The sequence below is a fragment of the Babylonia areolata genome, chromosome 12, assembly GCF_041734735.1.
Source record: "Babylonia areolata isolate BAREFJ2019XMU chromosome 12, ASM4173473v1, whole genome shotgun sequence".
Taxonomy (NCBI): Eukaryota; Metazoa; Mollusca; class Gastropoda; order Neogastropoda; family Buccinidae; genus Babylonia; species Babylonia areolata.
Window position 1 is genome coordinate 3,078,501 of NC_134887.1, and position 22,500 is coordinate 3,101,000.

At 41.5% G+C, this 22,500-nt stretch overlaps 1 protein-coding gene across 1 annotated transcript in view; it reads left to right on the top strand.

Annotated features, from left to right (window-relative positions):
• The first annotated feature begins 3,684 nt into the window (after positions 1-3,684).
• The window catches only part of LOC143287956 (sodium-dependent serotonin transporter-like), a 113,527-nt gene continuing 94,711 nt past the window's right edge, over positions 3,685-22,500 (top strand). The window contains exon 1 of the mRNA XM_076596200.1: positions 3,685-3,795. The gene's annotated coding sequence lies outside the window, so the exon portion shown is untranslated. The remainder of the gene's footprint in view (positions 3,796-22,500) is intronic.

Genomic DNA, 22,500 nt, shown 5'->3' on the forward strand with positions numbered 1-22,500 from the left:
AATGTCACACAAAATAAAGTGATACACAAACAACAAAATGTCACACAAAATAAAGTGATACACAAACAACAAAATGTCACACAAAATAAAGTGATACACAAAAAACAAAATGTAACACAAAATAAAGTGATACACAAACAACACAATGTAACACAAAATAAAGTGATACACAAACAACAAAATGTCACACAAAATAAAGTGATGCACAAACAACAAAATGTCACACAAAATAAAGTGATACACAAACAACAAAATGTAACACAAAATAAAGTGATACACAAACAACACAATGTAACACAAAATAAAGTGATACACAAACAACAAAATGTAACAGAAAGTAAAGTGATGGACAAGCAACAAAACTGACAGAAAAATAAAGTGTTGGACAAAAGCAAAATGTGTCACAAAATAAAGTGATGGACAAAAGCAAAATGTGTCACAAAATAAAGTGATGGACAAAAGCAAAATGTGTCACAAAATAAAGTGATGGACAAAAGCAAAATGTGTCACAAAATAAAGTGACGCACAAGCAACACAATGTGATGGAATGACAATAGCAAAACGCCGTTTTAAAATACGAACAAAATGTGACAGAATTATAGCAACAAAGTGCTAAATAGAAAACATCAAAATATGAAAGAAAAGCACACCGACATATGCTAGACCACCAAAAAAAAAGAAAGAAAAAAAAAAGAAAAAAAGGAAACACACACACACACACATATGCAGAGGGAAAAAACAAACAACACATCATGACAGCAGAACACTAACAATATGTAAAGAAACACAGCAACACAATATGCCCCCACCTACACTCGCCCCCAAAACACTCTGATCTCTTTGTGAACGACTATCAGTAAACACACACACACACACACACACACACGCACGCGCGTGCAATCAAGCACACGGACGCACGAACACACACCCGCACAATGTGTTTAGCTGTTTGAGAATAATAAGGGTTTGAAATGATTCTTCGACCTATATTGAAGCAATGGTGTGAACAATTCGCATATTCCAATCATTTATTATATCTGTAGGTTATGTGATATTACTGTGGTGGTGAATATAGTCTACGTGTTTTGTTTGGTTTGTTTTTTTTGGTTTTTTGTGTTTTTTTTGTTGTTGTTTTTTTTTATTGTTGTTGTTGTTGTTGTTTTTCAATTCATGGATCGACTTATCATTTGTTTTTTCTCGTTGTATTCGTTTGTTTGGTTCATGTGTGCATTTCATTTGCCTCTTTATTTGTTCTCGTCTTTCAGTGTGTTTGGTAGTAGTTGTTTTATTTGCAGACTGTTAGTAAAGAGTGTGTTTGGTAGTAGTTGTTTTATTTGCAAACTGTTAGTAAAGAGTGTGTTTGGTAGTAGTTGTTTTATTTGCAAACTGTTAGTAAAGAGTGTGTTTGGTAGTAGTTGTTTTATTTGCAGACTGTTAGTAAAGAGTGTGTTTGGTAGTAGTTGTTTTATTTGCAGACTGTTAGTAAAGAGTGTGTTTGGTAGTAGTTGTTTTATTTGCAAACTGTTAGTAAAGAGTGTGTTTGGTAGTAGTTGTTTTATTTGCAGACTGTTAGTAAAGAGTGTGTTTGGTAGTAGTTGTTTTATTTGCAAACTGTTAGTAAAGAGTGGTAACTCTCTCCATTCACAGGGTACACAACTTCAAGTTAGTGCTGCTTACGCGACTGATTCAGCTAGCACACAGGTAAATAAAAGGTACATTGGAACAAACCCAGACACTTCCTCAAAACAGGAAGCGCTTGGCCTGTCCTTATACCGATCATTTGACATGTACACACAGCAGCAAAGACAGAAGAAATGGGCAAACACAAATAAGCTTTTATTCAAGACTGGCATAGCCTCTTTAATCCTGGACATTCCACACAGAACACATTGACAATACAGAACAAACACATAGTTGCCTCAGTGGTTTTTCAACTGGAAATTAACAAATTTTTATTTGCAAACTGTTAGCGATGGAATCTATTTCATTCTGTCTTTCATATCACTCTCTCTTTTTTCCTTATTGAATATGTATTGTATTGTATTAGATAATATTGCGTTGCATTGCATTGTATAGTGTTTCCTTGTGTGAAACATAATCTGCTTTCCCAGCAGTGAAGCGCCACTTTCTTCTCTCTTTTGTCTGTCTAGAGGTGTAGTTACTTTGCTATCAGAATGCCTGTATCTGTCTAGAGGTGTAGTTACTTTGCTATCAGAATGCCTTTTGTCTGTCTAGAGGTGTAGTTACTTTGCTATCAGAACGACTTTATCTGTCTAGAGGTGTAGTTACTTTGCTATCAGAATGCCTGTATCTGTCTAGAGGTGTAGTTACTTTGCTATCAGAACGCCTTTATCTGTCTAGAGGTGTAGTTACTTTGCTATCAGAATGCCTTTTGTCTGTCTAGAGGTGTAGTTACTTTGCTATCAGAATGCCTTTTCTGTCTAGAGGTGTAGTTACTTTGCTATCAGAATGCCTTTTGTCTGTCTAGAGGTGTAGTTACTTTGCTATCAGAATGCCTTTATCTGTCTAGAGGCGTAGTTACTTTGCTATCTGTCTAGAGGTGTAGTTACTTAGCTATCTGAACGCCTTTATCTGTCTAGAGGTGTAGTTACTGTGCTACCAGAATGCCTTTTTCTGTTTAGAGGTGTAGTTACTTTGCTGTCAGAACGCCTTTTTCTCCAACATGGTTTAGGGCCAGCCGCTTTGTTGCCGTCGGTTCTTTAACGTTCGCTGTCTGCCTGCTGTCCACGGGACCTCGGTCTGCTCATCGTCAGAGCTGTGACTGTGGAAATCATGGAAGAAACATTTGTTTTTGGGGAGGGTTCTTCTCTCTCTCTCTCTCTCTCTCTCTCTCTCTCTCTCTCTCTCTCTGTTTTGTTTCTTTTTGTTTTGTTTTTTGTGCGTTCATGTGCATGCTTGATTGAATATTTGTTTATGTATAGGCCTGCAGAGCTTGTCAATTCATTCCAGTCATGTATCATATTTCTTCTGCACAGCATGTGCTTGGTTTGTTTGCTCCTCCGCAACCACCCGCTCCACCCCCACCCCCACCCCCTCCTCCCGCCCCACGCACATACACCCCTCCAGTCTTACCCCCAAAGAACCATCAGCATAGATCAGCGACTCCTGAAGACAGACGGACAGACAGAAAAACAGACAGAAAGACAGACACATATCCAAACAGCTGATCACCAGCGCTGAACACGCCAACCCCTTTGACCAATCACAAACCGGCTTCCACCATTTAAAAAAAAAAAAAAAAAAAAAAACAGAAAAAAACCCCACCCTCCGCTACACATCTATGAATAATCTCCAGTCTCGCGAGAAACGTGAAGACGTCCGCCAGTGGGGGATGGGGGGAGGGGTTAGGGGGGGTGGGTGGGGAAGGGGCGGGGTGGGGGAGGCGGGAGAGGGGAAGAGGGAAGGGGGAGAGGGGAGGAGAGTTTGCTCATGCGCACGTGCGGCAATCGTTCGCTCGCCAATCGTCTTGGCTTTTGCCGGCCGTGTCGTCAGCCAGTCAGAAGCCAGCTGTCTGTGTGACGGGCCGGTAACGCACGGCGAGAAGAAGAAGAAGAAGGAGAAGAGGAGGAGGAGAAGAAGGAGGAGGCTTACGAAGAGTGAAGGGGCAGGCAGACAGACCGCGCAGGGTTGGTTAGTTGGCAGTGGGGAGGAGGTCCATCCACCCAGAGGCTGAAGTTAGTTTGACTCAGGACCTGTCTTGAAGCCTCTCTCTCTCTCTTCGTACCAAGCGTCTACTTTTTTCTGCTTCTTCTTCTGCAACTGCTGTGGACGTTGGTAGGTAGTGGTGACGTTGTTTGTTGGTGTTGTTGTTTGTTCTTTCTACCGTGAAATCGTTGGTTAAAAAGAAACAAAAATATTGGTTTTGCTTTTGTTTAGTTTTGGTGTGTGTGTGTGTGTGTGTGTGTGTGTGTGTGTGTGTGTGTGTGTGTGTGTGTGTGTGTTGGGGAGGGGGAGAGTGGTAAAGAATAGGATACAGGTATGAACAGTGTTTTACCTGTCTGTTTTGCTTCATGTGTCTTCTTTTTTATTTTTTTTTTTATTTTTTACTTCGTTTGTCATGTTGTTATACTTCATTTGTCTTGTTGTTACTTCATTTGTCTTGTTGTTACTTCATTTGTCTTGTTGTCACTTCATTTGTCTTGTTGTTCTCACTTCATTTGTCTTGTTGTTACTTCATTTGTCTTGTTCTTACTTCATTTGTCTTGTTGTTGTTACTTCATTTGTCTTGTTGTTCTTACTTCATTTGTCTTGTTGTTCTTACTTCATTTGTCTTGTTGTTCTTACTTCATTTGTCTTGTTCTTACTTCATTTGTCTTGTTGTTCTTACTTCATTTGTCTTGTTGTTACTTCATTTGTCTTGTTCTTACTTCATTTGTCTTGTTCTTACTTCATTTGTCTTGTTCTTACTTCATTTGTCTGTTCTTACTTCATTTGTCTTGTTGTTCTTACTTCATTTGTCTTGTTGTTCTTACTTCATTTGTCTTGTTCTTACTTCATTTGTCTTGTTCTTACTTCATCTGTCTTGTTCTTACTTCATTTGTCTTGTTGTTCTTACTTCATTTGTCTTGTTGTTCTTACTTCATTTGTCTTGTTGTTCTTACTTCATTTGTCTTGTTGTTCTTACTTCATTTGTCTTGTTGTTCTTACTTCATTTGTCTTGTTGTTCTTACTTCATTTGTCTTGTTCTTACTTCATTTGTCTTGTTGTTCTCACTTCATTTGTCTTGTTGTTCTTACTTCATTTGTCTTGTTGTCTTACTTCATTTGTCTTGTTGTTCTTACTTCATTTGTCTTGTTCTTACTTCATTTGTCTTGTTGTTCTTACTTCATTTGTCTTGTTCTTACTTCATTTGTCTTGTTGTTCTTACTTCATTTGTCTTGTTGTTCTTACTTCATTTGTCTTGTTGTTCTTACTTCATTTGTCTTGTTGTTCTTACTTCATTTGTCTTGTTCTTACTTCATTTGTCTTGTTGTTCTTACTTCATTTGTCTTGTTGTTACTTCATTTGTCTTGTTGTTACTTCATTTGTCTTGTTGTTCTTACTTCATTTGTCTTGTTGTTCTTACTTCATTTGTCTTGTTGTTCTTACTTCATTTGTCTTGTTGTTCTTACTTCATTTGTCTTGTTGTTACTTCATTTGTCTTGTTGTTCTTACTTCATTTGTCTTGTTGTTCTTACTTCATTTGTCTTGTTCTTACTTCATTTGTCTTGTTCTTACTTCATTTGTCTTGTTGTTCTTACTTCATTTGTCTTGTTCTTACTTCATTTGTCTTGTTGTTCTTACTTCATTTGTCTTGTTCTTACTTCATTTGTCTTGTTGTTCTTACTTCATTTGTCTTGTTCTTACTTCATTTGTCTTGTTCTTACTTCATTTGTCTTGTTGTTCTTACTTCATTTGTCTTGTTGTTCTTACTTCATTTGTCTTGTTGTTACTTCATTTGTCTTGTTCTTACTTCATTTGTCTTGTTGTTCTTACTTCATTTGTCTTGTTGTTACTTCATTTGTCTTGTTGTTACTTCATTTGTCTTGTTGTTGTTACTTCATTTGTCTTGTTCTTACTTCATTTGTCTTGTTCTTACTTCATTTGTCTTGTTCTTCCTTCACTTCTTGTCTTGTTCTTACTTCATTTGTCTTGTTGTTCTTACTTCACTTTGTCTTGTTGTTCTTCCTTCATTTGTCTTGTTGTTCTTACTTCATTTGTCGTGTTGTTCTTACTTCATTTGTCTTGTTGTTCTTACTTCTCATTTGTCTTGTTGTTCTTACTTCATTTGTCTTGTTCTTACTTCATTTGTCTTGTTCTTACTTCATTTGTCTTGTTCTTACTTCATTTGTCTGTTGTTCTTAATTCATTTGTCTTGTTCTTACTTCATCTGTCTTTTCTGTACTTCATTGTGTCTTGTTGTTGACCTTTTTTGTTTTGTTTTACCTTCAGAATCAGAATCCGAATACCTTTATATCTCGTAGAGAAATCAATTGTGGTGAAGTCTGTGATACAGACAAATTATAAGCCAAAAAACGGTTGAAATCTCTCGGAAAACAACATGATAACAAAAATAACTCAGTCATTACAAAGCAAGTCCGATACTCTTCCATATTTTGGACACACACACACCCGCCCGCTATGCAAGCACCCCCTACACACTTATTGTCTATTCACATGAACAAAGTATCAGTGAATATAATGATGAAATCAATATAGATCAATACTAATCTGTAAAACATACAACCAAAATTTAAAACAGACATGGCATAAGCACATCAGTCACAGTCATATGAACATCCATTTAACTCTCTCCATACAACGGCGAAAGAGACGACGTTAACAGCGTTTCACACCCCAGTTACCGTCATCAAAATATTGCAAGCGGAACGCTCTTATACTGAAGAGATGAATGTTGACAAAGAATACCACAGTTCTGACGACGGAAGCTAAAGGTTGGGTCATTCAGACACCCACTGGACATCCGAGGGGTCTTGTGGAGGAGGAGAGAGAGGACTGGCCGTACTGAGTGAGTTAAAATGGCTAATGTTCTCCCTTTTCTATTTCTCTTTGCTATCTATTTGCGTTGTCATTTTGTGTCTGATTGTCTAAGTGGCCACAGATTTGTAGACCCGTCTTTTTCCTCTCTATCTAATTGCATTTCTTTCTTTTTTCTTCTCCGACTGGATTGCGATGCTGTGTTGTTCTTTTGATGCGCAGTTAGTGTGTGGGTGTGTGGGTGTGTGGGTGGGGGTGTGGAGGTTCGGGTGGATGAGAGAGGAGTATGATGGGGGGAGATGGGGAGTGAGGAGCGAAATGTAAAGCGCTTTGAGGCATATTTCTGGGGAAACGCGCAATATAAATGTCCATTATTATTATATAGCTTTTTGGCATCGATGTAAGTTCCGGTTGTGATGACAGAGGAAGGAATTCTTTGGTTCTCATCAGTTTTACCCCCACTGTCCACTTCCTGTGATGTCCTCACACTCTGGTAATAATGTCGATGGCGCTTCGCTCTTCTCCGGAGTCACGTGGTCCTTGAAGCAGGCGTTCCCTTCGTCGTTTGGTGCTGTGTGTGTTTGTGTGTGTGTGTGTTGTGGGGTGTGAAGAAAAGTCGCCATGAATAAAGATGTATAAATACTGTTTCTGTTGGGTTTGTTTTTGGTGTGGGGGGGTTTTCCTGTTTAATTCATGCAAATTAGAATAATGCAAATTTATTCCGGGTCTTTTGTACAGTCGTTGTTTGCTTTCTGGCGTGTAGGTTAAAGGTCAAGCTTTCTGGCGTTGTAGGTTTAAAGGTCAGCTCTTGGCTTTGATTTTAAAGGGGGCAGTTTTGGGGCTTTTTTGGGGAAAAGGGTCAGCTTTCTGGGGGTTAAAAAGGTTTTAAAAGCCAGCTCTCTGGCACTGTGGGTTTAAAAGGGTCACCTCTGGCGTTAAGGTTAAAGGGCCCGCTCTCTGGGGGTAAAAAGGGTTTAAAAAGGCCCCATGTTCTTTTGGGGGCCATCGGAGCTTTGGGATCTCCAACCCCCCGGGGTCCGGGGTTTCGGCATAGAAAGGCCCGGGGGGCCCATCCTGTCCTTTCCCTTCCCCCGACCAAAGGGTCGGGGGAGCCTTTCAACCTGGGCGGAGCGAGGGGGAAAACCGGATTTGGGACCTTTTCCCCCTGGACACACACACACCGGCCGAGAGGGGGCCTCAAACCCCTAAACCAGGGTTCAGCAGGGGGGTTCAAAAGGGTCCAAAACGCCTGCCCCACACTCCCAAAACGGCTTTCCCCCACAGAGTGAATTACAGTATTCGGGAACGCCCCACTTCAAATCCCCCCGCCCCCGGGCCCCCAGCCCCAGAGAAAAACGTCTGGTCACACACACACAAAACAGAACCAGTACAAAACGGGGGAACCCGTTTCCTGATTACTGATTGGGCCTGGGGTGTAGGGTTTGTTTTTTTTCCCGGGAAGGGGGGTGGGGGGGGGGGTGGGGGGGGGTGGTTGTTTTTTTTTTTTTCCCCTTTGTTCACAATTATATTTCCCCTTATTTTTGGGAACTTTTCCCCCCCCCTCAGTGTGATTCAACATTCACGGGAGAAAAACATTTTGTCCAAAAAGGGAAACAAAACCAAACCCCAACAACAAAAAAAAAGGGAGATAAATAAATATTTTTAAAATGAATTCATGTGAAAAAAAGAATAAATTTAGATAAAGGGGAAAAAACAATATTTATCAAGAACAAAATCCTTAAAACAAATTAAATTTATGATAAAAAGTTTTAAAAAATGTTTTGTAATAAATTTAACAATAACAAATGACAAAGGCGAAAAAAAAAATAAAGTGAAAGTAAACCCAAATTTTCCCAACATCGTGGCACGTTTCAAAAAAGGGACACAGCTTCAAGGAGAAACCAGAGCTGGGGGTTTTTTTTTTATAAAGGGCTTATCAAAGGATTGATATAATTTTTGTTATCAATGAACCGGGTCAACTTTTTTGTTATGCGTAGGGTTTTTGGGAGGTTTTTTTCTTTGGGTCAATTTCTTTTAGGTGGGTGCAGGGAAAACAGGACACAAGGTTTTGTTTTTGTTCGGTTTTTTGTTAAAACCCCCTCCCTTCCAAAACGGCGAAAAAAGACCACGTTAAAAAAGCGGGTTTTAAAACCCCCAAATTCCATATCAAAAAATTTTCAAAACGGAAAGGGTCTTTCCCCTGAAGAGGTGAAAGTTGACAAAGGAAAAAACCACAAATTCCCAAGACGGAAGCTAAAGGTTGGGTCATTCAGACACCCCCCTTGACAAAACCCCCAGGGGTTTTGTAGAGGAGAAAGAGGACTGTCCCCTTTTTGGGGTGAGTTAAGTTCCCCGTGTCGTGCAGCAAATTTGGGCCCTGTTTTAAATTCTTTTTCTTGTTAGGTTTTTTTTGTTTTTTTTTTGTTTTTTTTTCCCAAAACTTTGTTCTTCCTTTGAAGTATTCGAAAAAAGGGGAGAGTGATTTCCCTAAAAAAACGTTCATGACATTGTTTTTTTTATCTTTTCTTGAGGAAGGTAGCAGAATGGTTTTAAGACGCTCAAACTGCCAATTTCACAGTCCCCGAAAAAACTGGGTTTTTGGAAACCCGCTCTCGCCCTTCCTCCCCAAATTTGACTCTAAAAAAGGATGAGACACAAAAAAAGAGGGGCCCGGGGTTTCAGCACCACTTGGGCGCACTTTGTTTTTAAAAAGCCCCTGGCAATGTGGAGTGGGTTTCCCCCTGGCCCAAATTTTTATTGAAGAAATCCACTTTGATAGGTCCCCCAAATATATATGCATCCTCAAGGCCTGAATAAAACCGTTGGGTTTTTATGGGCTGGCCCCGCATCGGCCCGAAAATGTGGTGTTGCGTATAAAGGATTTGGGCCGAACGCAGTGGGCGGGTTTTTTTGAGAAATTGGAACTGAAAAACCCCACCCCTGAGCACTCCCGCTTTCCCACTTCTTTATTTTATTTAATACAGTTTGCTGTTTTTCTCCCTACCAAAACAAATTATGTGGTATAAATTTTTTATTTTTGAAAATCAAAAATTTTAAAGTCCCCCAAATTTTGAATGATTTCAGTCTTGTCTTTTTGCATTTAAAATGAAATGAGTGGAAGTTGGGGGATAATATCGCCATGGTTTTTTTACTCCAAACCCAAAAAACACACACAAAACTACACACACACAACCCTATATTATATAATATATTTAATAATATATATCACAACTTTTGGGGCTTCGAAACAGGGGTGGTTAATTTCCCTTTTTAAAAATTTCTTATCCAAATTAAAGGGCCCTGCTTTTCTCTTCACATATTGTTTAAAAAACCTAAAGGGGTGCTGGGCCCGTTCAAGGTCTTCAGAAAAGGCCCCTTTTCAATCAATTTTATCGGCCCTGAACTCCTTTTCACTTTGAGGGGGCCGGGGCCCCACCCAGGGCAGGGCTTTTGGATGCCCTTTTTTTATTGCCCCCCTATTTTTTTTTTGGTCCTCAGCAGGGGTTTGGGAAAAACCCCGCCTCCCCGGGGTTTGGGGCCTCTTCAGAACTGAATCACCTTTTCTGGCAAAAACGTTTTTAAACCCCCTGAGCCAAACGCACGCCCAATTTGTTGGGAAAATGAATCCTTTTGAAGTTTTTCTTTCATTCCTCGTCGACCAAAAACCAGCTGGGAAATTTTTTTTCTTCTGCTTCTGCCATTGCCTTGAGGGGGCCTGCCGTGTCCCCCTCTCTGCCAGAAATCGGCAAACGTTTCATGGGCCCGTGGGGAGATGGGGCCAACCCAAAAACCCCTTGTACAAACTTTATGGCGAGGACCCTTTTGGTTGGGGAAAACCCAAAATTTTCTCCCGGCCCGCTGGGGTAGAAATAAAACAACCCCTCTCGGGCTTTGTTTGATGGGGGTTCCTCCAAATTTTGGGTATTTGTAAAGGGGACAGTGAGTCAAACAGAACCGTCGTTTTATATAAAATATATATATATATATAAAAATATATTAAAATTATATATATTTTTATATATATATATTTCTATATATTGAATAGTTACTCTTTTTTTTTAAAAGCCCCTGTTTGGGGGGGAGAATGAGGCCCAAAATAAAGATTTATAAATGAAAAAAGGGGTTGTTGGGTTTTTTTTTTGTTTATTATATATATATATTTTTATTTTAAAATAAATATAACTATATAATTTTATTATATATTATATTTATAATAAAATTTTAAAAACCCCCAACATGATTTTGATCCCGGAATCAGTCGGGGGCCCCCCTATCCAGATATCTTTCCCGGGGGTTTTCAGATGGTGAAAAAGCCTTTCATACCTTGTCCAAACCCGCTGCTGTTTTACTCGAACCGCCCCAAAAAGCTTTTGGGTTTAAGTCCGGGGGGCAAAACCCGGGCGCTTGGCCCTTTTTCGTTTTTCAAAACCCAAGAAAATGAAAAAGATAGGGAAACATTAAGGGAAAAAAAGAAAGGAAGAAATAAAGAAAAAATCGAAGAAATGTTTTATTGCATTTCATTGTATTGCATTGTATTACAAATTCCGTTATGTTGTATTGAGCTGCCCTTTTAAATTTTATTGTTTAAAAAAAAAAGTTTTCATGAAAAAACCCGAAAAGGGAAAGGGAAATTTTTTAAAGGAAAGAAAGAAAGAAAGAAAGAAAAAAAATGGGAAAAAAAATCAAAGAAATGTTTATTGCGCACTGTATTGCATTTTCATTGGTTTCACGAAACATTGTGCTGCCAAAGGTATTGTATTGTGTTGTAAAAATGTTGTAAATTTTATCGCCCTTGCATTGTTTTGTATTGTGTTATGTTGTATTGTGTTGTATTGTACTGTGTTTTATTGTCACAAAATGTTGCTCCATGTGAAAATCGGGCCTCTCTCCGCGAGAACAGTGCACCGCCAGAGTGCAGCGCCACCCAAGACGACCAAATAAACGTCGTTTGCTTTTTCAAGTTAAATCTTCATAATTATTATTATTATTATTATTATTATTTTTGTTAATATTTATTCGAGTATTCATCCATTTATATATTTATATATTCCTTCACCAGTTTGCTAATACCCTCGTTGTGTGTGTGTGTGTGTGTGTGTGTGTGTGTGTGTGTGTGTGTTTCAGAGCATTGTGTTTTCTTTTTGAATTGATCATTATCTATCTGTCTATCAATTTGTCTATCTACCGAATATATATATATATATATATATATATATATATATATATCTGTATACCTGTACCTCGATATCTGTATATCAATCCACGTATTTGTACCTAGTTATATATGTCTATATATGTCTGTAACTTTCAATTTATCTATCGATCTACGAGTATCTATCAAAAAGAAGAAACCCACGTCTAAATAACAAGCTAATTGTCTATCTATATGGCTCGCTTTCTGTTTGATTTGTTTTTAAATCATCTGATATGATGTTCGTAATGTGCTTTATTTTGTCATGTTTGTGCATGCCTCTTTGGCATTCACATCTTCCGATTGTTCCGTCTCCATACCTCTTTTACGACTTTCCCTGTGCATGCGTGCGTGCGTGTGAGTTTGTGTGTGTGTGTGTGTGTGTGTGTGTGTGTGTGTGTGTGTGTGTGTGTGCTTTACAGTTCGTAGTTAACATTCCTTCTTGGTATTGTGTATCTTATGGTTATCTTGTTGGTTAGTATCCCATCTTCTTTAACTCACTCAGTACGGACAGTCCTCTCTTCTCCTCTACACAGACCCCTCGGATGTCCAGTGGGTGTCTGAATGACCCAACCTTTAGCTTCCGTCGTCAGAATTGTGGTATTCTTTGTCAACATTCACCTCTTCAGTATAAGAGCCTTCCGCTTGCAATATTTTGATGATGGTAACTGGGGTGAAACGCTGTTAACGTCGTCTCTTTCGCCGTTTGTATGGAGAGAGTTAAAATAATAATAATAATAATAATAATTCATCGGTTTCTTTTCCCCCTTGTTATCCCCGAGGACTGGATGTGGAAATAGCATGTATGTTTATTTGTCTTATTACCCTGGTGAGGCCACCTTTTCTTTCACCTATCTGTCAATCACTCTATCTATCACTCTATCTATCACTCTATCTATCTATATATCTGTCTATCTGTCTGTTCTTTATCATATTCATTCAGCAGACTTTTTTTTTCTCTCTTTCTCCCCTTTTCATTCAATATACTTTTATATATATTTTTATTTGTATTTTGTATTTCTTTTTATCAACACAGATTTCTCTGTGTGAGATTCGGGCTGCTCTCCCCAGTGAGAGCGCGTCGCTACACTACAGCACCACCCATTTTTTTGTATTTTTTCCTGTGTACAGTTTTATTTGTTTTTCCTATCGAAGTGGATTTTTCTACAGAATTTTACCAGGAACAACCCTTTTGTTGCCATGGGTTCTTTTACGTGCACTAAGTGCATGCTGCACACAGGACCTCGGTTTATCGTCTCATCCGAATGACTAGCGTCCAGACCACCACTGAAAGTCTGGTGAAGGGGGAGAAAATATCGGCGGCTGAACCGTGATTGGAACCAGCGCGCTGAGATTCTCTCGCTTCCTAAGCGGACGCGTTACCCCTAAGCCATCACTCTTCTTCTTTCTGAGCTGTTGTAATTGATGTAGATTAGCAAGGACAGATTGGAAGAATGGGCCATGCCTAAAATCTAAATCCTTGAATAAAAAAACGTTTTGAGTTCTGAGCTCTGAGTTCTGTCTGTCTGTCCGTCTGTCTGCTTCTCTCTCTCTCTCTCTCTCTCTCTCTCTCTCTCCTCTCTCTCTCTCTCTCTCCTCTCTCTCTCACACACACACACACACATATTCCACAAGATAGGTAGATGGGTAGGTACTAGGTAGGTGGACAGGCTATAGATAGGCAGAAAGGTAAACACGTAGACAAAGAGAATAATGAGACAGATGACAAACACATTTAGAACACTGATGGACCGATAGCTGTGGTCAACAATGTTCACTGGAGTGAATCGAACAGCACTCTACATCCAGAGGTAGTGAGGCCACTGCCCCTCTTTTTTTGGTCTTTTTTGGGGGCGGGTTTACATTTTTTTTCCCCCGCCCTGGATAATTTAAAAAATAACCCCCCAAAAAAAAAAAAATAAAAATAACCCCCCCCCCCCCCCCTGGGCCCCCCTTAAAAATGAAAAAAAGCAAAAACAAAAAAAACAACAACCCAAAAAAAAAAAAAAAAAAACACAAAAAAAACAACCCCACACACCCTGAAAATTTCCCAAATGGGTTTTCTTTTGGGATTGCTCTTTTGGGGAAAGGGGTAAAGGGGGGGGGTTTGGGGGTGGGGGGGAGGGGGAGAGCTTAAAATATGTTCGTTCGTCCCGTTTTTTTTTGACAAAAAATAGTGAACCCAAAAACACACACACACACACACACACCACACACCCCACCCCAACAAATTAAAACAAAAACCTACAGGCACAAGCAAAAACACTATATACACACATACACACCCCCCTCCCCCTCCCCCCCCCCCCTTCCCCCTTTCCTTTCCTTTTTTCCACCTTTTTCCTCGTTCCCTTTTTCTCTTCTTCTCCCTTTTTTTCCTTTTTTTCCTTCCTCTTTTTCTTCCACTTCCCTTTCCTTTCCCCTTCCTTCCTACCTTTCTGCCTTTCTTCCTTCCTTTCTTCCCTTCCTTTCCCCCCCTCTCCTCCCTTTTTCCCTTTTTCCCTTTCCCTTTTTCTCTCCCTTCCCTTCCCTTTTTCTCTCCCCTTTCCTTCCTTCCTCTCTCCCTTCCTTCCTTTTTTTTCTTCTTCAAAACCTTTACCCCCTCGTTCTCCTTTTTGCTTCTTCTTTCTTTTTTCCCTTTTTTTCCCCTTTCCCTTCCTTTTTCCTTTCCCTTTCCCCTTTTTCTATCACCCTCCTTTTACTTCCCTTTTTTCTTCTGCTTCTTCTTTTTCTTTTCTTTTTTTCCTCCCTCCTTCCTTCCTTCCTTCCTTTTTTCCCTTCCCTTTTATCACCACCTCCCCCACTCTTTTTCTTCTGCTTTTTTTTTTTTTTCTTTTCCCTTTTTCCTTTTCCCTCTTTTTCTTTTCCTTTTCCCTTTCCCCTTTCCTTTCCCCCACCTCCTCCTCCCTTTTTTTCCTTCCCTTCCCCTTTTTTCTTTTTTTCTTCTTTTCCCCCTCCTTCTCTTTCTTCTTCTGTTCTTCTTGTTCCTTCCTTCCCTTTATTCCCCTTTTTTTCCTTTTATTTTTTTTTTTTCTTTCCCTTCCTCCTCTTTCTCCTTTTTTTTCTTCTTTCCCCCTTTTGCTCATTCTTCTTCTGCTTTTTTCCTTTCCCCCCTTCAAACCCCCTTTTTTTTCCTGCTTCTTCTTCTTCTTTTTCCCCATCCTCCTCTTTCCTTCTTCCTTTCCTTCTGGCCTTTCCCCCTTCTTCCTCCCTTTTCCCTTCCCCTTTTTCCCTTTTTTCTTCCCTTTTTCAAACCCAACCCTTTCTTTTTCCTCCCCCTTTTCCTTTTTTTCTTCTTCCTTTTCCCCCCTCCCCCTTTTCCTTTCCTCCCCCTCCCCTCCCTTTTCCCCTTCTTTCCCTTTTGTTCCTTCCTTCTTTTCTCCCTTCCTTCCTTTTTTTCTTCCTTCCCTTCTTTTTTGGCCCTTTTTCTTTTTTTCCGGCCCCCCCTCCTTTTTCCCCTTTTCTTCTTTTCCCGCATCTTTCTTCTTTCTTTTTCTTTTTTTTTTCCTTCCGCTTCTTCTTCTTCTTTTTCCTTTTTCCCTTTTTCCCTTTCCCTTTTTGCCCTTCCCCTTTCCCTTTCCCTTTTTCTCTCCCCTTTTTTTTCCCTTTTTTTTCTTTTCTTTTTAAACCCCCTCTTTTATTTTTTTTGCTTCTGCTTTTTCCCTTTTTTCCCCCTTTCCCTTTCCCCCCTTCCTTCCTTCCTCTTCTTCTATCCCCTACCTCCTCCTCTTTTTTCCTTTTCTTCTTCTTCTTCCTTTTTTTTTTCCCCTTGGTTCCTTTTCTTTTTCCCTTTTTCCCCTTTTTCCCCTTTCCTTTCCTTTTTTCCTTCCTTTCCCCCTCCTCCTTTCTTCTTTTGCTTCTTCTTTCTTTTCTTCTTTTCCTTTCCCGCCCCTTTTTTCTTTTTGCTTCTTCTTGTTCCTTCCTTTCCTTTCATTCTCTTTTTTCTTCATTTTTTCTTTTCCCCTTTTTCCCCCTCCTTTTTTCTTCTTTTTTCTTTCTTTTCTTCCTTCCTTCCCCGCCCCTTTTCTTTTCCGGCCCCCCCCCTCTTTTTCTTCTTCCTTTTTCTTCCTCCATTCATTCCCCCTCTCCTTTTTCCTTCCCCCTTCTTTCTTCTTTTCCTCCTCCTCTTTTTGGAGGAAGGTTGGGGAGAATGGGGTTAAAGGGCGCCCAGCCCGCCCAAAACAGGAGCCCCGGGGGGTGTGGGGTTTGAATTCCCCCCTTCGCCCTTTCCCTAAGTTTTTACTGAAAACAAAAATGAGCGTCTAGTCTTTGGATTAACGATAAACCCCAGGGCCCCTGTGCCCGCACCGGGGACTTGGCGCCCCCGAAAAAAAAACCCATGGCAACGAGAGTGTTGTCCTCTGGCGAAATTACTAAAATGAAATCAAATTTCATAAAGGGAACAAATATGTAAAATGCATGAAGGCCTGATAAGCGCGTTTTGGGGTTTTGCCCGGGTGGGCAGGCATCTGGGTCAACAGATGTGGTGTAGCGTGTATGGGTTTGTCCGAACGCAGTTTACCCTCCTTGAGAAAGTGAAACCCGAAACCCGAAACCCCCTTTATCCTCCCCCGTTCTTTTTTTTTTTTTTTCCTTCCCCCTTCCTTCCCCCCCTTTTTTCCCCCCCTTTTCCTTCCTTCCCTTCCCTTTTTCTTCAAACCCAAACCTTCTCTTCCCCTTTTTCCCCTTCTTTTTTCCCTTTTCCCCCCTTCCTTCTTCCCCCCCCCTCCTTCTTCTTTTCCTTTCGGTTTTTTTCCCTTTTTTCCCTTCCCTTTCCCTTTTCCCTTTCCCTTTTTCCCTTCCTTCCTTCCGGCCCTTTTTCTTTTTTTCTCCCCCTTTTTCTTTCTTCTTTTTGCTTTTCTTGTTCCTTCCTTCCTTCATTCTCTTTTTTTTTCCCTTTTATTCCCCTTTCCCCCTTTCCCCCCTCTTTCTTTTTTTGCCTTCTTCTTTCCCTTTTTTTCCCTTCCCTTTCCCGCCCCTTTTTTTTCCCTTTTTCCTTCCCTTCTCATTCCCTTTTTCTGCTTCTTTTTGTTTTTCCTTTCCCTTTTCATTCCCCCCTTTCCCTTCCCGCTTCCCTTTCCCCTTCTTCCACCCCCTCCCTCTTTTTTTCTTCGCTTCTTTTTCTTTTTCCTTTTTTCCTTCCTTCCCCCTTTTTTTCTTCTTCTTTTTCCCCCCTTCCCCCCCTTCCCTGCTTCTTTTTTCCCCCTCTTCATTTCCCTTCCTTTTCCTTCCCCCTTTTCCTTGCTTTCCTTTTTTCTTTCCCCCCCCTCCCCTTTTTTCTTTTTTTTCTTTTCCTTCTGCCCCCTTTCCCTTTTTTCCTCTTTCCCTTTTTCCCCTTTTTCCCTTTCCCTTTTTTCTTCTTTTTCCTCTTTATTTCCCGCTTTTCTTTTTCCTTTTTTTCCCTTCCCTTTCCTTTCCCTTTCCCCCTTTCCCCCTTTTTTCTCTCTCTCTTTCTTTTTTCTTTTTTCCCTTAAAGTTTTTTCGGTTTTTTTCGTTTTTTTTCTATCATTAAAGCTTTGTACAGGGAAACAAGAAGGGTGGTGGGGTGAGAGGGCCGTCCAGGTATTGGGCAGGTGAGCGGACCACGGGGGGAAGCAAAAAATTCCCCTTTTTGACTGAAAAATTTATATTGTGATGGGTACCGTATAGCGGCCCAAACCTCCCGGGCGGGGGACCACCCCTTAAACGCTTTACCCAAAAACGGGGGGCATTTCACAAACCCGGCTTTCCTACCTGGGTTTAAACCCCCCTGACGGGTGCCATTGGGCCCATCATTTCGTTTCCTGGTTTATTCCAAAACCGAATTTTGGGGGACGCACACATTTCAAAAACACTCAGACGAGATGTTTAAAAATTTAAAAGTGTAAGGCCGTTTTTTGTTTTTTTTTTTGTTTTTTTTGTTTTTATTTAACCCCGGGCCGGGACGCAGCCATACTCTGTTTTCTGGGGTGTGCATGCTGGGTATGTTCTTGTTTCCATAACCCACCGAACGCTGCCATGGGTTACAAGATCCTTAACGTACGTATTTGATCTTGTGGTTCCGTATACACACGTACGGGGTTCAGGCACTAGCAGGTCTGCACATATGTTGACCTGGGAGATCGGAAAAATCTCCACACTTTACCCACCAGGCGCCGTCACCGAGATTCGAACCCGGGACCCTCAGATTGAAAGACCAACGCTTTAATCACTCGGCTACTGCGCCCGTCTTGCATGTGATTGCCTCCCACAGAACTGACCCCACAAGGCAGGGGGGTGGGGGTGGGGGGTAAGTTCGGGGGCGGGGGTGTTAGGGGGTGTAGGGGGAAGATGAGGAAACAAGAAAACTGTTCATTCAAGAAGGATACAGTTGAAATAAGTTGGCTGCTTCAAGCACACCATTGTGGCGAGTAGTACCTGTTTGAAGTGCTGCTCTGTGCTGACAGGTACGAATGGTACAGTCTCTCTCTCTGTCTCTGTCTCTCTGTCTGTCTGTCTCTGTCTCATACGTGTGAATGACCGGCGTGTAAGCGCTTTTATTTGTCTCTGCACAAAATTCAGCGCTACATAAATGCTGATAATCATTATTATTATTATTATTATTATCATCATCATGCTGTTGCTGTATCCTTTTCTGTTCATACAATATCAAATCCTTGGATTGGGTGAACGGGTCAGACGTTGACCTTGTGACCCAGTGCTGACCAGTGGTCAGGGTTCGAGGCCCTCGTCTCGGCCTGGTGCTCTGTGTGTGTGTGTGTGTGTGTGTGTGTGTGTGTGAGCGTGTGTGTGTGTGTGAGTGTGTGTGTGTGTGTGTGTGTGTGTGTGTGTGTGTGACGCAGACGTTTGTCTCTGGGGCTGGGGGCTTGGGGGCGGAGCGGGGAGATTTGAAGTGGACGTTACAGACAGACTGTAATTCACTCTGTGGAGACGCCGTGGCAGTGTGGGTCAGGCGTTGGACTTGTGACCCAGTGCTGACCAGTGGTCAGGGTTCGAGGCCATCCTCTCGTCTCTGGTGCGGTGTGTGTCCAGGGAAAGGCTCTTCACTCCGGTTCCTCCTCGCTCCGCCCAGGTGTGAATGGCTCACCTGACTTCGGTCGGGGGAAGGTTTCAAACTGCGGGAGGAGAGGACTGGGCCCCGCGGCCCTGGACACAGTGGGTGTGAATTCACTGCTCCGGTGCTCCTTAAAGGCAATGAGACGTTTTAACCCTTTTTTTCATATAAAAAAATCAAACAAACAAAATTCCTGGATCTCTCCACCCCTTCCTCAATACCCGTCCCCCCTCCCCCCTCCCTCCCTCCCTCCCCCCCCCCCCCCCCGTCGCTCTCCTTCCATTCAGAAGTGAGCTAAGAATTTTCAAGAACATCTTTGAGTTGCTCTTTTCGAAAGACACCTTTTTTTTCCCTCTTTTTTTGTGTGTCTGTAACAACCGCTATATGTCCAAGCTTTCCATCATAGGCCGTTTGGTGATTTATCTTGTAACAGGGAGCGAGCGAGAGAGAGAGAGAGGGAGAGAGAGGGGGGGGAGAGAGAGGGAGAGAGAGAGGGAGAGAGAGAGAGACCCACACACAACACTTACTTGCGCATTCACCAGCCTCTCCCCCCCTGACAACATCCCCGATCCTACCCCTCCGCCCTCCCCCTCCCTCCCTCCGCACTCACACACACACACGCACACACACACACACACACACACACACACACACACACACACACACACACACACCTTCCTCAACCCCGAGCCAAGCACTCCCCCACCTCCACCCCCCACCCCCTCCCGTGTCCCCCACACCCCCACCTCCCTCACGTTGGTTAAGGGGAAGATCATGACGGAATCAATAGCCCCAGACAATATGCCCTCGTTCTTTCTGGAACTTGCTCATCCGTCCACTCTGGCGTCTGTCCTGGGAGAAAGGTATGCGACCCCCACCCCCCACCCCCCGTGCTCCCCCCCCCCCCCCCTAAATAACCCCCCTCACTCCCAGACCACCTTTACCTCTTCCTCCCCCCCTCCCCCGTCCCCTAACTCTCCACTAATCCTGCTGAAGAACAAGCTAAGGCAAGGGGTGGTGGTGGTGGGGGTGGGGAGGAGGGGGGGGGGTTACTCCGCCTGCCGAAAATCAGAGCTTACAACGTCACAGCTACCAATCCAGCAACTGCCACAACAGCTTTCGGTTTCGGTTTCAGTTTCATTTTCTCAAGGAGGCGTCAGTGCGTTCGGGTGAATCCCTCATCATAGGCTACACCACATCTGTTAGACAGATGCCTGACAGCAGCCTACCTCAAACACCTACATTCCCACTCCACTTACTGATGAAAACAAGCAGTCTGTTAACATAAAGAAGAAGAAGAAGAAGATATAACAGTGATCTTAATCTCTCTCTCTCTCTCTCTCTCTCTCTCTCTCTCTCTCTCTCTTTGTTTGTCAATATATATATATATCAACACTTTGGCATTAAAGAATGATTTATGATCATTACCTGTGAGGGTCTATTTGACAAGGATTTGAAGGCGGTTATTTCGTGAAACAACACTGGTAAAAGCAAAACATATTCTACTTGTCAAACAACAACAAAGTCTTACCTCTAAATACCACACCACCACACAATCTACTAGTATTAAAAAAAAAAAGATTCAAAGATTTAAAGATTGAAGGAAATTAAATCCTTTTGCCCCTTTTGGGGTGTGGAGGATACAATAACAATACATACTCATTGAATCACAACTTCAGTCCAACGATGTCTCCGAAACACGCAAAAGCGCACACCCACACACACACACACACGCGCGCGCGCTAATGATAATAATTTGCAACCATACAAATCAAACTTAAACATAATGACAAGTATGCTTTTGGTGTAACAAAAGTTACACACTCTTCTCAAGTTTTATTAATTTACTTAGATTAAATTGTGTTGTGTTTTTTCAGCACTGAATAAATTGCATAAACCGAACATTGATATATGTCATTTATATTTATGTGGTATCAATTTATTTCGAATTACAGTATTTTGGGTACATTCTGAAGCGAAATGAAATTCGTCCCCAACAGTACCCATATTACATTCCTTGCAAATTCTGTTTTCTCTATTTTCGCCTTCTCTTGTTCCTATTTCCATCTGCAGTCCTTCAAACTAAACGAAAACAAACACACAAACAATTAAACAATACTATCAAAAGGGGATTCTGTTGTCAACCTTGACCATGGATACATATAGTGAAACAAAATAATCTATCAATTTGTATACTTTGTTATCGGAACAAACAATAACGATACATATCACGCATGATTGTCTTTCTCTTTATTGCTGGTACCGTTATGATTAACATGATTATTCATTAACACCTTTGCTTCTGCAATACATTTACCAAAATGGACCAATTAAATCTGCATTTCCTAATGCCTTCTGCAACAAAAAGCGGATAAAAGAAGAACTCAGAACTAAAAAAAAACACGTTTTTTATTCAAGGATTAAGATTCTAGGCATGGCCCAGTCTTCCAATCTGTCCTTGCTAATCTACATCAGTTACTATAGCACACATATATTTAATGGAAAGGGGAGAAAGAGAGAGAGAGAGGGGAGGAAAAAAAAGGGGGAGAGAGAGGGGGGGGGGGATACTGACAATGACACTGACACTGAAATGCTTGGTTACCATTGACAACACGATCCTTTGCCTAAGAGGGACAATGTGTACGCAGAAATGGTGGTGACATTTGAAGAAATGAGCAAATTTCGATGAAAATAATATAACAACAACAACCACAGCAAACCTTCGCGAGCAAGCGAGCAAGCGAGAGAGACAGAGACAGAGACAGACAGAGGGGGGGTGGGGAGGGGAGGGCAGCTGTCTTGACAGATTCTGTTGCTTTAGACGTGTGGACGTAACGACTTCAGGATGTGATGGCGATGGATTAGCAATTCATGTGCACCGCTTTCCCCTGTCCTGTTTGTCATTCATTGCTACACTCCCTTCTTTTCTTCTCGTTCTTCCTTTCTTTCTTCCTTCCTTTCTTTCTTTCTGCACCTTTTCAACAAAGAAAAAAAAGAAAAAAGACCAAAAAAAAAGACAACTGTTCTCCCCCTTCTTCCTTCTTTCCATCTTCCCTTTGATTTTCTTTCTTTTCTTTCTTTCTTTCTTTCATTCTTATTTGCTTACTTCTTTGTCTTCGTCATTTTCTTCTTTCTCTTCTTCTTTCTTTTTTTCTTTCTTTCTTTCATTCTTTCATTCTTTTTTTTCTTTCTTCCTCTTCTTCTTTCTTTCTTTTCTTTCCTTTTTTTGTTGTTGCTTGCTTCTTCGTCTTCGTCAGTTTCTTCCTTCACTTCTTTCATTCTTTCTTTCTTCCTCCTATTTCTACTTCTGATCACTTTCATTTTATGTTTGTTGCTGTTGTTGTTCTTCTTCTTCTTCTCCTGCTCCTCCTCCTCCTCCTCCTCCTCCTTCTCCTTCTTCTTCTTCTTCGTCTTCGTCTTCGTCTTCTCCTCTTCCTCCTCCTTCTCTTCTTCTTCTCCTCCTCCTCCTTCTTCTTCTTCTTCTTCTTCTTCTTCTTCTTCTTCGTCTTCGTCGTCGTCTTCTCCTCTTCCTCCTCCTTCTCTTCTTCTTCTCCTCCTCCTCCTCCTTCTTCTTCTTCTTCTTCGTCTTCGTCTTCGTCTTCTCCTCTTCCTCCTCCTTCTCTTCTTCTTCTCCTCCTCCTCCTTCTTCTTCTTCTTCTCCTTCTTCTTCTTCTTCGTCTTCGTCTTCGTCTTCGTCTTCTCCTCTTCCTCCTCCTTCTCTTCTTCTTCTTCTCCTCCTCCCTCTTCTTCTTCTTCTCCTCCTCCTCCTCCTTCTCTT